The sequence below is a fragment of the Staurois parvus genome, unplaced genomic scaffold (genome assembly GCF_062004578.1).
Source record: "Staurois parvus isolate SC_StPar_1 unplaced genomic scaffold, SC_StPar_1.0 ptg001302l, whole genome shotgun sequence".
Taxonomy (NCBI): domain Eukaryota; kingdom Metazoa; phylum Chordata; class Amphibia; order Anura; family Ranidae; genus Staurois; species Staurois parvus.
In genome coordinates, this window is record NW_028319098.1 from 2,847,528 (window position 1) to 2,864,677 (window position 17,150).

At 40.1% G+C, this 17,150-nt stretch overlaps 1 protein-coding gene across 2 annotated transcripts in view; it reads left to right on the plus strand.

Moving 5' to 3' along the window:
- PAG1 (phosphoprotein membrane anchor with glycosphingolipid microdomains 1) overlaps positions 1-17,150 on the plus strand; it is a 303,358-nt gene that overhangs the window by 132,170 nt on the left and 154,038 nt on the right. The window contains exon 3 of one of the 2 annotated variants that reach the window (XM_089660997.1): positions 5,565-5,648. The exons of the other annotated variant lie outside the window; for it this stretch is intronic. The gene's annotated coding sequence lies outside the window, so the exon portion shown is untranslated. The remainder of the gene's footprint in view (positions 1-5,564; positions 5,649-17,150) is intronic. 2 annotated transcript variants of the gene reach the window in all.

A 17,150-nucleotide genomic window follows, 5' to 3' on the forward strand; every position in this document is an offset into this window, starting at 1 on the left:
TGGGGTGTGATTCTACCTATAGCCATAGCATGCATGAGCAATATGCCATTTAAATTACAAATTTGTGTAAAAATTTTTTAATTTTCCTAAAATTTGTGGCAAAATAAAATCTTCCATGGACTCGACATGCCTCTCAGCAAATTCCTTGGGGTGTCTACTTTCCAAAAAGAGGTCATTTGGGTTTTTTTGTACTGTCCTGACATTTTAACTTCTCAAGAAATGTGATAAGCAGTCAGAAAGTTAAAGCTACATAAATTCCAGTATGTATACTATAGTTTGTAGACACTATAACTGTCCCAAAAACCAATTAATATACACGTATTGGGATTTTTTTTTTTTTTATCAAAGACCTGTAGCAGAATATATGTTGGCCTAAATTTATGACTAACTTATTTAGTTAGTTTATTGGATATTTTTTATAACCAAAAGTAGAAAATCTTTTTTTTTTTTTCTTAATTTTCTTTAATATCACAAAAAAATAGAAAAAAAAAACCTAGTGGTGATCAAATACCACCAAAAGAAAGCTTTATTTGTCTGATAAAAGGACATAAATTTTGTTCGGGTACATCCTTACATGACTGTGCAAATACCAGTTAAAATACCGCAGTGCTGAAACACAAAAAATGGCCTGGTCAGGAAGGGGGGTAAATCTTCCAGAGGGCAAGTAGATAAAGTGGTATTAAACCCAAAAGTAAACTTTTACTACATTGTAGTTTACCAATTCTTAAATGTGATCACAACATTAATTTTCTCTTTTAAACTTTCTATTTTCATCTGATGTTTTGGCTAAGTCTGTTGTTTTTATAAAAGAACAAGCTCTCCTGCAGAATTCATTAGTTTTAGGGATGAGACAAAACATTTAACACTGGCAGGGGTGCTTAAATTGATCAGCTTTTATCTATTTATGTAAATCCTTTATCCCAAAAGGAAAAAAAAAACATTTTGCTTTAACTGCTTATCAAGTATTAGCTGGAGTTTGGCTTCAATTTATTGCATCTAAATCTGCTAGTACATCTAACACTCGCCTCCCCCTAGACCAGCAATGGGCAAACTACGGCCCGCGGGCCGTATACGGCCCGGCGGACCTTTTAATCCGGCCCGCGGAGAAAGTGAGGGGAGCTAGGCTCCTCTCACAGTCCGCCCTGAAGACCGGTGTAGCATGAAAATCTGTCTCCTATGCGGATCTGTCCCCCTCGACGTATCTGCGCATGTGCCGGAGATCGCCGATCGGCTGCTAATGCCTGAAACTGGCACATGCGCAGATACGTCGAGGGGGACAGATCCTCATAGGAGACAGATTTTCATGCTACACCGGAACGGCGCGGGAACACGGCGAGAGGAACGCGCGGAGCAAAGGTAAGTGAATTGACACGGGGGGACTTGGGGACTTAATATGGGGGATGTATTAATATGGGGGATGTATTAATATGGGGGATGTATTAATATGGGGGATGTATTAATATGGGGGATGAATTGCTATATGGGGGATGTATTAATATGGGGGATGAATTACTATATGGGGGATGAATTACTATGGGGGATGAATTACTATATGGGGGATGAATTACTATGGGGGATGAATTACTATATGGGGGATGAATTACTATATGGGGGATTAATTACTATGCTTACTATGGGGGAATATTAGTATTCTTACTATGGTTGACACATACACATCATTCATCTACTCTTGGTCCGGCCCCCCGGGTCCAATATATGAACCCATTGCGGCCCTCAAGTCAAAAAGTTTGCCCACCCCTGCCCTAGACTGATGGTGCTTCATCCAGAGTGGGGGCACTCTAATACAGGAGTTGTGTTACTGGATGGATCACCAGGTGAAAACAGAGGGGGAGGGGGGAAAGGCCAAAAAAGAGAAAATGAATGCAGTCACCACATCCAATGCAATATATTACAATATGTGATTTTGGGTTTAACACCTCTTCCACATAACAAATCTGCTGTTAGAAATTCATGTGCTAGTTTCAGAGCTTCCAATTCACACTGTGCATTGTTGTAGAGACCCAAGGTTATAATCCTCTGATAAGGGAGAAAGGTAAAATGACATTAAGTGCATTAAAGGAGAATTGACTTAGTTTGTTTTCATCCTGGCAGAGCATTTTTTTTTTTTATTTGAAGCCAGCTGTTCTATAACCCCAATAGTAATCTGACCAAAGTGTTCCTGTGTTCCAGGTCCTGTCTTTGCAGTTTTTTGAGAAATTGCTTTGTATCCTAGGGACAGAGTTTCCATTGCATACTGTGAGCTATTAAGGCCTCCTTCACACTTTGTTTTTACATGGGGACCTGCTTTGTTAAGCATTTTTGTGCATTTTCCTAAATAGTTTTCTTTTTTTTTTTTTTTTTTTAATGACTTTTTACCTAAATTTTTCGGGCTGACTACAATTGATACCAATCTGTAAAGGTTAGTGGTGCACCGAAATGAAAATTCTGGATCGAAACCAAAGATTTAAGATGCATGTGTCTGAAAACCAATACCAAAAAGGACCGTTTTTTTTTTTTTTTTTTAAATATATATTTTTATATATAATTTTAATCAACTTTTTAATTCATATCATGGACAGAAAAAATGGAATATATATATATATATATATATATATATATATATATATATATGTAATTAAACTTTATAATGCTGCACAATAATTTGAGAAACAAAAAACATGATTAGTGCATCACTAGTAAAGACGCGTGAGACCATTTCATCTCCAATTCGCAATCTCCAAAGACTCTTATGTTAGCAAGAAGGGTTTTATGGTATACCTCTCTGTGCTGGTCTTACTGTTATAATCTCCTCCTAAACCATAGCCAATCATCCTTTAGGGATGAAAACACAAGTCCCCAGTAACTCCTTGAGTGGTGTTTATGCTTTTACAGGTGGAACTCAAAAAATTAGAATGTTGTGCAAAAGTTCATTTATTTCAGTAATGCAACTTAAAAGGTGAAACTAATATATGAGATACTCATTACATGCAAAGCAAGATAGTTCAAGCCATGATTTGTCATAATTGTGATGATTATGGCTTACAGCTCATGAAAACCCCAAATCCACAATCTCTGAGCCTAGAATATTGCACCTTTTCACAATATTCTAATTTTCTAAGTGTCCCACTCTAATCAGCTAATTAAGCCATAACACCTGCAAAGGGTTCCTGAGCCTTTAAATGGTCTTGCAGTCTGGTTCAGTAGGAATCACAATCATGGAAAAGACTGCTGACCTGACAGTTGTGCAGAAAACCATCATCGACACCCTCCATAAGGAGGGAAAGCCTCAAAAGATAATTGTAAAAGACGCTGGATGTATCAAAGCACATTAATAGAAAGTTATGTGGAAGGGAAAAGTGTGGAAGAAAAGGGTGCACAAGCAGCAGGGATGACCGCAGCCTGGAGAGGATTGTCAGGAAAAGGCAATTCTCAAGTGTTGGGGACTTTCACAAGGAGTGGACTGAGGCTGGAGTCAGTGCATCAAGAGCCACCACACACAGACTGATCCTGGACATGGGCTTCAAATGTCATATTCCTCTTGTCAAGCCGCTCCTGAACAACAAACAACGTCAGAAGCGTCTTACCTGGGCTAAAGAAAAACATACCTGGTCTATTGCTCAGTAGTCCAAGGTCCTCTTTTCTGATGAGAGCAACTTTTGCATCTCATTTGGAAACCAAGGACCCAGAGTATGGCGGAAGAATGGAGAGGCACACACTGCAAGATGCTTGAAGTCCAGTGTGAAGTTTCCAGAGTCTGTGTTGATTTGGGGAGCCATGTCATCTGCTGGTGTTGGTCCACTGTGCTTCATGAAGTCCAAGGTCAATGTAGCCGTCTACCAGGAGATTTTGGAGCACTTCATGCTTCCTTTACTTCTCATGGGATCACAGGAGTGCACTTAGTTGTGCACTCCTGTGACCCTATGGTTTCACTGAACCAATCCAGGCTCTGGGGAGATCCTGACATTAAAGTTGGGATCTATCTAGATTCCTGACTGGCACTTGGCTCAGCCTCTTAGTGAGCCACTGGGAGCCTGAGCCCATCCACTCCTGCCCCCTCCACAGCCTGAAGCTCCAGTGATCACTGAAGGGACAGAGCAGAGAGTCGGTGACTAACAGTTACCACTCTGTGCTCAGAGCACGCCTGAGAATTGAGTGATAAGCAGGCTTTGATCAATCAGTTCTCAGTCTAATGCAGGCCATACATGGGTCGAATTCCAAACAAATTATTTTTACAAAATCTGAAACTTTGTGCATTTTGTAATTTGATTGTGCCACCATTGATTTTGAAATTCAACCAACCAAGCCTTTTAATTTCACCACATGTTGCCACAGAAAAGAATTTTTGCGGCCAAGAATTTTCTTTTCTTTCCAGGTCACAGCTCATGCTTGTTTCTTTTTTGATTACATTTCTCGTACAACTCTCCAATCATTCATTAGAAATTCATTTGGTTTTTGGAAAAATTTCCAACGTACCTGATCACTCAAATTTGATGACTACATGAAAATTGTCCGTTTCTGTGACCCATTAATGCTACGAAATTCAAACGAAAATTCTTTGAAAAGGTTTTTCAAAGAAAACTCTTAAGGAATTCAACCCATGTATGGCCTGCTTTTGAGGCGGCGGAGGGCAGATGCAGCATGGGACCAATGCTGCATCCACCAAGGTTAGTACAATTTTTTTTTCTTCTTTTCCAAGTCCCATACTTTTCTGTTATTTTCCCTAGTCATCTTCAAGGACAGCTATTCGAGAGATAGGCTCCTCACACGTAGACAGGAAACACATAATCCACATTAATTTAAAAAGGACCTTCCCGTGACAGACCCCCAGTTTTATGTGCTTCCTCAGGCTGGACAGGACACTTTTTATTTATCCAGGTACAGGCACAGGGGTGTTAAGCGGTATACTGCAGATTGGGGGACCCCCTCGCTTACTGGTGTAGTATTTGGCATATACCTCAGGGGAGAGTGGAGGTTCCAGTCCTGTAAGGTCATGGGATGAGGAGACTTGATGATTGATGGTGGCTTGTGAGCTGAGGGAGAATTGCATCCTGCTCTGGCTGCCGGAGAAAATTAGCATCTCTTCTGGCTCCGACCTGCCCACCCAACTTCCAATCCGGTGTGGGCAGCGCCCACCCCGAGCGTTTTGGCATGAGCGCGAGATTCCCGTCCCCGAGAGACGTCACGCCATGATTCTGATCGTTGGATGACTGGTGCAATCCAAACAATTCAATGGGCCCAATTATATCCAAGGACCCTACAGAACTACACTCTGTCAAAATGGAATGGCCTTCAGCACTCACTGGATGCAAGGTTATACATCACAGATTCAGCAAAGAATTCCATTAAATGGTGGCTCTCTCTGCAAGTCATGACAACAGGCCAAGCCTGGAGACCAACAAATTTGGTAAAGATTACCACGGGTGTGGGTTTTATTTTTTGTTTTTTTTTATGTTATAAGATTAGTTTATACGGTCTGTGCAGCCTTCAATAATTTTCTATGTACTGAGGATCTGTCACTGGGAGATCCTTTTTAAATTAACGTGGATCATGTGTTTCCTGTCTAGGTGGGAGGATCCTGTTTCCTGTCTAGGTGGGAGGAGCCTATCTGTCAAGTAGCTGTCCTGGTGGACTCTAGAAATAGTTAACAGGTAATAGCTTGGTTTTCCCTTTTTTAATTTTTGTTTTGTATTACAAATATGAACAAACAAAATTTAAAGAGACAAATTAAACAAAAATATGGTTTAAAAAAAATCAGAAAACAAAAGGTGCAAAGAAATTTATAAAAATGGTTTAGGGTTGAATAGGAGAAATCGCTTTTATTAAAAATGATTGCAGATTTTCTACAACTGATAATATATACAGAATTAAAAAGGAAATTCTTTGCTTTGCACATGAGCACAAACAAAAGTGCACTGTAACAATATTGTTACAATGTATTTATGAATCAAGCCTACAAACAGTGCTTGTAGGCTTCATTCATACTGCTGTAAATCAAAATGGCAATATTGTTAGTAATTATGATAGAAAATTGTAAACATGGAAAATAATTTTCAGTTTTTATTTGACATACACAAATTGTCACTGCAGGTGTATTTTCCTGGTTATTTACAGTGATTTTGTTCACCTGCAGTGAATGTTTGGTGAATGTCACATTCATTGTTTTACAAACCTGCCCCATGGTTCTTATTAGAATGAGGGATTTATAAGGCACCCTCTTTTCTTTTTTTTTTTTCTTTTTTTTCTCTGTACAGTACCGGCATTGTCTGTAAATAATGGCGTGCATTGGCACCTAGCCATAAAGTATATTTGTTTAATAATAGACATTGATTATGCTGTGGTATAGGAAGTGCAACATAGTGATGAAATGTTATATACTGTATCACTTTGGATAAAATTTATAAGTAGATTAAATTGGAGCCATTGGCCGTTCATAGCCATTAGCTGGATGTAATAGCCTGCACTATAACGATTATCAGAGAGACTTTTCTCACTGGAAGACTTAATGGAACATTTTACCGCATGTTGTATGGGTCACGGGTAATGTGAAAAGATCATTTTCATACAGTCACGTTTTCTTGCCTAAGCTAACCTGGACCCAGTGTCATTGCTTTGTAAATAGCCACTTGTGCTTAATACAACAGTGATATTCAAGTAATGAATATTGCAATTTAATAATAAATAGGTAGATAGCATAGAGGCCTCTTTGTATTAAAATGTGTTCTTACTTGGCATGTTTATTAAATGGGTGTGGTAGTTTTTGGCACCATTTAATTTAGCACAAGTGAACTACAAATTTATCCAACCTGAGCATAAAAAAAATCATACTTGAAAAACAAGTAACACCTCTACCACACCAAACTGCAAATTATTCAGGTCTGGTATGGATTTTAAAGTGGTAGTAAAGCTACAAAAAAAAAAAAAATAATTCCCCCTGCAAGGCAATATCATAATGTGCTAGTATGTATTGCATACTAGTACATTATGAAAAACTTACCTTAAAATGAATCTCTCCAGTGGTGCACTGTTACCACTAACAGGGCTTCCATCTTCACCCGGGTTCTGGGTTTGTGGGCATCGACCGTGTGACTGGTGGAGCTGCAATGACATCAGTCCGGCACTTGGTACAAAGCTCTGAAGGAATGGCACAGGTATGCCGTTCCTTCAGAGCGCATGTGCTGGTGATAGCTCCAGCTGCTGCTCGATGGAATATCTCCTAAACGGTACTCGTTTGGGAGATATTCATTTTATCTGCAGGTAAGCTTTATTAGCTTACCTGTAAGTAAAAATCCTCAAAAAATTAGTTTACTACTACTTTAAGGGGGATCCCTCTGGCAAAACACCTTGTCACCATGTTGATGAGGAAAGGGCCTCTTCCCTACAACCCTGGTCGGTGGTTGTGGGGTCTTCAGGCAGGGGCCTTATCGGAATCTGGATGTCCCCTTTAACAATAAGGGGGCAGATAGATACCACCCCCTTTGTGAATGAGTAAGGGGTACATTGCAATACCACTATTATACACAACGTTTAACTCTGGCCAAACCGGTCATTCAGGTGTTCATACAAATGCCAGAACAGCCAGGGTTCAGTCTGAACTTGTGTTTAGACCAAATTCTAAGCTCATACCTAATGATGACTGAAAATGTTGGATTTGTTTCTCACTTTCAGTCCCAGTGATGATGGTTAAGACAAAACAAGAGGGTGAATCTTCGTAATGGAGACAGAGACTGTAAATAAAACTTTGCTCTCCCTTCCCTACGCTATCCAAAACTAAAAATGTTTAGCCCTTGATGCATTTCATGTTTTAACTGTCAGAGAAATTTGTGCCAAATGCAGCTGTTCAGGCATGTCATATAGGTCTCCATAAATGCCACGCAAAGCTTGCTTGGGTCTCGCCCCTTTGTTCTAATGGAATACAAAATATACTGTTAATACCTTGCATTTCCTTACGTATTATCACTCATGTATTACATGAGACAGATTAGACATAACGTAAATTCTTTATTGGCTCACTCTTTAAGCAGCAGGATGGACTGGTTGGAATACAGCTATCCCTGGATGAAAAACAGAAGTCCTGAACTCCCACTGCATTTGCTAACATACTTCACTGCTATAAAAAGACAGAATAATTTTGACCTGAGTGCATAGCATGTTGCACTGAACACATCTGTCTTTTTGCAAATGCTGTATTGCCAATTTGCTTTTACAAACAAAGCTCAACCCAAATGATTTGTTTTGCAGCGAATGAGCTATCTATAAGCATAATTGTGTAATCATTCATTTATTTAGTTCCAGGCTCTGGAAGAGCTGACCATATTCATATTTTAGCACTCATATTCCCAACATATTTAGTGTCTGTCCTGTCCTTTTCCCATGTGTCAGAATGATTGACACCTGGGTTGTAAAACACAGCATGGCGCAATAGTATATGAAAGCATCAGTACCAAGCCTTTATCTTTTACAGTATATCAGAAGTACAGCATCAGGAGACAGTTGAGGAGACTCAAATTAAATTTGCCCTTGTGCCACTGCTAGAAGCAATGGAAGCCCAACTTTTTTTTTTTTGACAAGTTTTAAATTTTCTTTACTGCAACTCTTTTTTGTCTTGACCCTAGATTAATGTGTGGCTGCCATTTTTGATTCAAGTTGACTATGCTCATTCCGAACAAAGAAACAGGTTAGCCCTGATGGTTCTATTTACAGCCATATATACTTGTCTCTCCTTTAGCTTTCCTGCCTCTCACTTCAGTGATTGGAGCTGAAGGATATGTGCTTCTCAGTATACAGGATCATATGACTTGCTCCATTAAGGCACTGGATCAGTCTTTACTTTTTCACAAGCAGTCCATAGTCCAGATTAAGCTATGACTAGGACTTGCTTTTTTCTCTCAAAGCCTAAATAGATAAGTGGGGAAACATTAGGAAGACTGGTATCTGCTGCTGCTGAGGAGGGCTGCATTGAAGTGAACCCTGTGACTGGCGCAGCGTCAGACCCCCAGCCCTTCTCACCGACTTGTGACCGAAAGACTAGCCAATCTAAAACCGCACTTTCACATGCATGACAATGCCACGCTCAGCTGCACCCTGCACAAATATTTTCCAGCTCACTGGACCACAATCTGTGCCGCAGCCTCAGTGCGATTGTTACTGGGTCAGGTTAATTACGCAATTAACACTTCACACAGCCACCACCACCTTTTTGTACAGAGTAGGAGGAAACTCGCCAATCTTAGCAGTAACACTATGATGTTTGAATAAACGTCTGTATACACGCTGTCACCGCAGGCAGATGTATGCAGAAGTTTAAAAACACACAGTAGTGCACTGCAGAGACAGGGATTCTTTGTTTGCATTAAAGAGCTTTAGAAACAGTTCAACACTTTTCAGATAGTAGGATTTATTACTAAAATGGTGCAATAAAAATATTTACAGAAAAAGATGTAGCATATACACATACACACACACACACATACACACACACACACACACACACACACACACACACACACAGCAATACCACAACAGAGAGATAACAAGTTTAGAGAGGTAGAATACTTGCAGTCAGCCTTGGTTTAAGCAGATCAAGGTCCTGAACAAAAGGGTACCATTCTCCCAACTTCTCAACTTACTTCCCCAGGCCTGACAGCCTATTTTGTAGTCCTCCAGCAGGGAGCGTCTACTTAAGCCAAGGGCCAATCGCCTCATTTGGGGAGGGGGGTTTAGGCGGAGACCCAGGCTAGAACCAAAATCCCTCCCAAGTTATACCAGGGTCAATAACCTTCCCTAGGTACATGTAGCATCCTATCCACTGGCAGGATAATATGCAGAACGATATTCTGAACGTCCATACATCACATATGACATATCTGGCTGTGACGGTTAAGGAGATATCGCTTTCTGCTCTCAGGTAGACGTAATCTAGGGGTGTGAGGTATCAGGTGACTTGTAGTAAAATGACCTCTCTGAATATATGTCTTGTTTTATTGTATGTATTTTTTACAAGAAATTACGAAATTGTATGAATAAGTGTTTTCACATGGGATGCAGGTTTTACTGCTATTTCGGAATGCGTTTGAAGTCCAGTGACTGATGGGTTTATAGCTTTACGATCAGCTTCAGAGCAAGAGTTTGCCAGACACACTGGAATCAGCTAATTTGGTTTACAACCATGAAGGATATCCAGCTGTGCCCTGTGTACTCCTGAACCCAGCGCACAAGGACCACGTGTCACTCAACAGAGAGGAAGGGGGAGCTGATTTGGAGTGAGAAATGATACAAGATGGAGGGTCTTTACCAAAATGGATGTTCGCGTCCATATTTGTACGTACAATTGCTACAAACCAAATCGCAATATGACATTATACTGTATATGCCTTGATAGAGTGATGCTGTCATGGAATATTGGGAGTCCCATGTGTCTACAATGGCAGTGTTCCAACAAATTAATTATCATTTAAAGTAATTCTAAAGATTGTAGTAAAAAAAAAAATAATGCCTACCTACTCTGTGCTATTGTTTTACACAGAACAGGCCCGATCCTCTTCTTCTTTTTGGGTCCCTCAACCGGCGGTCCTGGCTCCTCCCCCCCTTCCCTGCCAAGTGCCCCCAAAAGCAAGCCTCTTGCTATGGGGGCACTAGAGCAGGCTTGCCCTCCCCCCCCCTGCTCTCCTGATCGGCTTGGCTCCCACTGTGTGAGCAAGTAAGGAGAGAGAGACCCGTGATAGTAGCGGTTCCCATAAGGAGGGCTGAGGGGGAGCTGCTCCCAGGTTTTTGTTTTTTTTTACCTTGTAAAGTCTCAAGGTTTTTTACCTTCATGCCCCCTAATACTCCCCTAAGTCCTGGCTGTCCCAGGAATCCCTCTCCTCATTGGCTGAGACAGAAGTGGGAGCTGGTGTCAATCACAGCCAGTGAGAAGAGAGGGGGCAGGGCTGAGTGGATGACACTCTAGCAAACTGCGTGCTGTGGGGGCACTCAACAGGAGGGAGGGGCCATGAGAATAGGAGGATCTTGGCTGCTCTGTGCAAAAAACACTGCACACAGCAGGTAAGTATAGACATGTTTGTTAAATACGAAATAAAAACCTTTTAGAATCATTTTAATGCATAGAATGCATTAAGATAAAAAAAATAACCTGCCTTTAGAACCACTTTTAAGATTTGCTATAAATAAATCCAGCTTAATTATTTTAATGAAACTGCAAGCTTTCTACGCAAATTAGTTTTAACTCACTGCATACGTTTCCTGACAGTTGGCAAGGCTTGTTCCTGAAGACATGTTTAAAGCCTAAAACCGTGCGTGTTTTGCCAATTTCATTTTCATGTTGCATCATTCTACTACATAAAATTCAAATTCAGTCTAATGAGCTTCCGGTGAAATGAGTTCCCATATTAAGAATACTCATCTGTCTGACAAAGTGTGTGTGTGTGTGTGTGTGTATAAATATACTTTATCTGTTCTTTTCTTGAGTTTCATCTGTATTGGATTATTTTTGGGTTTTTTTGGGGGGGTTTGAACTGGACCCAATTCAAGTATTGGGCTGTTCTAGCAGCCAGTCAGATGCCTCCTTTGATTTTTCTAACCTGTAGTAGATAAAAATGACATCTGGTTGTAAAGCAGCACAGATTTGTTGCTGTCTTCTATTTAATACACAGAACCCCAAAAACATGCTACTTATTATATTGGGCTGACATGTATGTATTATGACTGAGAAATGTTGCTGAACTTGAGTTAAATAATATGTAAACCAAACATTTCATATTCCTGATACAGTATGTACCTGCTGTAAAGTGTACTTGTATGAAAAAATACACTTTTTATTGCTTCCTTTGTGTGAAATCCCTGGTGTGTCAGCCAGTTCCTCTGCTTTCCTATTGAAAACTGACCACACTAGGCATGAAAGCACAGCATGGTCAGTTCTCTAGCTATCTAGTTATGGGGGGAACTCAGTGTGCTCCCTTTCAATGTTCCTGACACCCCCCCCCACCGCACAGCCTTTCACTGTGAAGATCAGTGTTCTGCTCTGTCTCTTCCCCCAACTCTTTATGCACCTGAGAACAGAGGATATGTGATTACTTTATAAAAAAGGTATTTATAATGTTTTTTATATCTATACACAAATGTTTTGCCTTTCATTCATTGAATGGGTTGTTTTTCGAGGTGAGAGCTTACAATCCATTTAACTGTTCATGATCCCTGTAAAACTTTCAGTGTTGGGCTGTCTATTCAAGATGTTTGTACTTCATTTGTTAAAATGTCAGTAAAGATGATTGAATATTACCAACTAATGTACACCCCATGTAGCAGCCTTGACACGTTCTCATTGCTGTACCACACTGTTTTTCCTTTGCATTCTCTAATGTTGCAGTAAACGCCCTTCGATTAGTGCTTTATCATTCAAATATTATGCTCTATGTACCAGGAGCGGACTGACAACTCATGGGGCCCCTGGGCAATAGGGGATCATGGGGCCCCTGTGTCCTTGCCCAAACTCAAAATAGCCTATGAAAAAGGTACCAGGGGCATCTCATGGGGCCCCCTACTGATGCCGGGCCCTTGGGCAGTGCCCGCATTTCCAAATGGTCAGTCCGCCCCCTGCTATGTACTACTCTTCGGTTTGCCACCTCCGATGTCTTACAAACTACCTATGTCATTACTGTCCTTTTTGGATGTGGACTTTGTAAATATAAAGTATAAAAATACACGGAACTCCAGCAAAAATACTTTAACACAAACTGTGTATTTGCTCACATTATACCTTTGTTTTTTTTTGGTGTTTTTTTTTTTTTTTTTCTTCTCCTGGTAAAGAAAAAAGTCAGCCCACATTCTTCTGACAATTTTAGTCCCTGAGAGATGAGGTTATCTTCATTACATGGTACTGTATACACCAGGAATACACACCTGTTGTCTGTCTCAGTCCTTCTTTAAAAGGAGTCAGCTGAAAACACATCTAAGAAAAAAAACTGTAATATGTGTGCTAAGTGCATTCCTACCATTGCAGAGATGCTTCTTGAGATCATTTCTCAGATCTGTCAGAAATGTCCTTATTTTTGCTTGTGAAAACTAAAAATAGGACCTTGGTTTGTTTTCCAATGTGGTGCCATTTGGTGGTGGTTTTATGGCAAGCACACCAGGCCATTATCTAGTCCTTTTTTTTTTTTTTTATTGTAGCAGTGGATGATTTTAACAAGTTATAAGTTTTTTTGTTTTTCAATCTTCAGACTGCTTTCGATTCTGTCAGCATTAAAGTTACATAAAGTCTAAATTTATGCAAAAAATTATGTAAAATGTATTTGGTTTTTTGTTGTTTTTCTATTTTGCCATCTCCTTTTTACTACCTAACCTTTACTTAGAACAGCTGAAAATTATTTCATATTTTCATAGAAGCTTTTTTGCTTTTTATAATAAAACTGCTTTTCTCCTACACCATTTTTTAAGCTCCTTCTCTCCCCAGGGCTTTTAATGATGCAGTTAGATTGCCAACACTTCACTTATTTTGTAGAAGTTTTCCATTGTGTATCTTTTGACCCTGCATCTCTTCTTCCTGATAGTGGGGGGGGTGAGGTTACAGGACACTGTGCATACACAGTATGCCTGTAATCCATAATCTATTCAGCCTGAGGCAAAATGCATGCTGTACATGAGCAGGGGACGTGTTCAAGAGGCAGAGGCAGGCTGTGACTGGGAGGGGATGTGTGCCAGAGGCAGGCTGTGATTGGTAAGGAGGCATGGTGGCTGAATAAATTACCCAATACTAGCATGCTGTGCATGTGCACAGTGTCCTGTACATCTGAATGGCCAGCTAAAGGGTGAAAACTGACCACACTAACAAAGATTAGCTTCTATGCTTTGTGTGGTCTGTTTATAAAAAGGAAGAATGGTTACTGGTAGGATCAACCAGGTATTTCAGTTAGTAGAAGTACATGAAAATGATAGACTAGGATTAATAAAATTACACTGAACATAGAGAAAAATATTTAGGGTAAAAATCACTTTAATGATCTTTTCAGCTATATGTAAGAAGGGGATTAATACCACTGACCACAGATGTAAGGAATATTCTTCTTCTTGACCATCACACAGTGAGTTGTAGTTTTTAGCAGGGGTTCTCCAAGACTGCAACATTTTTAATATTTTGTAATAATAAGGTTGAGACAGGCTGTTCTAACAGGCTTAAAGGTTTAGGACAGGGATTGTTCAAATCAAGAACAACTGTTAATAGTACAGAACTGTAACAGTACAGACAGGGTTAATTATGGCAAAGACAGCTGCCCAGCCCCCTCATAAATAACTAAAGAAACAGTAGGATTTTACAGTGCTGGAATTTCCAGAACAGAACATTTTTTTAAAATATGTTATCTGGAATGTTTAATGTTTTTAAGCTTAGCTATGTGAATGAGAACATGTAACAAATACAGTGGAGGTATTTTCCCTTGAGCATGTTACACGTCACACCCTAAATATGGGTGTAATGTTAAACATGTAGGAAACAGGCTTACCCAAGCTGTGCTGCTATATCCAGCATATGAGGACAGGAACTCTGTGTTTAGGCTCTGGCATCCACTTTAGACATGTAATATCAAGGATAATCTCTGGCAACTCGCAGACTTCTTATAAATGCTATTTATTGGTTATCAAACATGCAGATACAGTATAAAATGCAATGCTTTTTCGGCTAAGGATGCAGTCCATACCAATGTATGCTGTGAAGAAGGCTTCCTTGTCCAAAACACGTTGCATTTTATACTGTACCTGCATGTTTGATAACCAATAAATAGCATTTATAAGACGTCTGTGAGTTGCCAGCCATTATCTTTGGTATTTAATGTTAAAAATGCTCCAAAAGGTGAACTACTTCTTTAAAAAAAATAAAAGTTGCAACTTATATTTTTTGTAATAGATGTTCTGTTTTGGAAATTTCAGCACTTTAAAATCCTACTAGCTCTCTTTGTTAATGGGGGCTGGGCAGCTGGATTTGCCATAATTAACTCTGTGTGTACTGCACAAGCGTAAGGGACACTTTACATTTTGCCCTTGGCATTTGTGCTGATTTTAAAAAAAATTGCCTAAACTTAGACTTTAATACAACATGGTGCAACACAAGATGCCAAAGTGTGATGCCAGGAAGCTTACTGTTGTGGGGTGACAGTGCTCTGTTCCTGTCCCCCAGAGCTGCATTAATGTGTGTTTTGTTTTTTTGTTTTGTTTTTTTAGATCTGCCTATAGTTTTAGGTTAATACTTTTCCATATCCATCTCCATTCAGAAATAAGTAAGTAGAACTAAAGGCAAAACGTTTTATAGTTTTGGATGGAGTAGAGAGGGATTAGAACACCTATTTAAATTGCTACCTCTGCCCCCCCCCCCCCCCCCGTTAGGGAGATTACCCTCTCTAGTTGTCCTGTTTTACCATTATCATCAAAAGTGAAAGTAAAAGAAAATCCCAAATTTTGGGTTGTCCCCAGAACAGTAAGAGGGGGGAATTCTTCCAATGGTAATGCTAGTTCTGGTGACCGGGGGGGTGGGGGGTGTGAAATAGATTCCTTTACTTTGCAGGGATTTGCCTATGGGATAGGAAGTGAAGGTAAATCTCCCCAATGGTACACAGATGACAAAATAACCCTGACCAGGGTTATACTCCTCCCTTACTATATGCAAAATTTTCCTTTTAGTTTTACTTTTAGGCCATTTATTTTCCATGGCAACAAGAAACTTACTTCATCCAAAATGAAAAAAAAGGTTGCCTATAGTACTTCTTTAAATAAAAAGTTGTTTGGAATTGCAGAACTTGAACATTCTAAGCCAGTGCCCTCCAAACTGTTGCCTGGGAACTGGTTGTGGCCCTTTGCCTGATTTTATCTGGCCCTTGGGGCATTTTCCTACCACTGTCCACAACAGCGAGGTATATAGTTACTGCTGCTGACAATGGGGCATTACTCCTCCCCCATGATGAGAATATTGGATGAATGATCGTCCGTTTGCTGAGTACAAACTATCAGATTATCGTAAGATCGAAAGCGATATTTTTGTGATTTTCTGATAATGTGTACTAAGCTTAATACCAAAGATGGGGCGTTGTTTACTGTCATTGACATCAGGAGATTTTCTACTCCCTTTGGTGACCATTTGGCCCCCTAAAATTTGAAGGACAGTAAAATGGCTATATGTTTAGAAAGTTTGGTGATCCCTGTTCTTGTCCTTTTATTTTACTGCAGTTCTATTTATGCCTATGTGTTGGATATTGCTCTGTTTGACCTTGTTTTTACATTTCTATAGATGGGAAACTGATGTTTTTTCTTTCCTTATTATGATGTAAATAAAAGCCAAACTCCAGCCAAATTTGTCCACATTAGGGAGATTTCCCCTCACCCCTGGTATTGATGTTAAGCGAGTTCAAATTATTTGCAGATTTTTTTTGTACTGTTTTGTATACTTGAAAGGGTGATTACTATTAATTCCTGTGTGGTCACTGGAAAGCAAGCAAGGAACATCTTAGCAGTTGGGTTGTAATGGACAGTGGTTATAAGCTAGCCTTTCCTCAATGCCTTTTTAGGGCTTGTTCATAATTACAAGAACTGTTGCTCCTCTGAAAAGAAATCCATGGTCGGATCACTTTCTGAGGCATTGGGCAGATGGTGAAGAGGTGTAATGTTGCCTCTTCACCGTCAGTTTTAACCCTCTAAATGCAGCATCACTGCACGCAGTTGTATTGCTGCCCCATTCACCTGGGGGGTACACTTCCAGCCGCAACTACACCATGTGTACGTCCCTGACTGTTGCCACTGCAGCTAAAGGGGGAGAAGTTGGGGGTGGTAAAAAATGCAGCGCAACCTCACATGTGAATGAGCCCTTGGTTTACATCTGTGTGGCTGAGTGTAGGGCTGCTCATTCATTTCAGTTGGCTTTCCTACCTGGAAAAACACAGGGAAAGCAGACTGTGACCCTTTTTTAAAATTGTGCTGTGCTGCATTTGCCAGTGTGTGGGGGTAGCATTATAAATTAGCAACACCCCTGCACATCTGCAAAAGAGCGGTGTCAGGGACCGCACACAAAATATTATGTGTTCCTGAAATGCAGTAATGTAAACCAAGCCTAGACTGGGTTGCCTCGAGACTGAAAATACTTTCAGGGCACCCTGACTGGAGAAATGGTTGAGAAA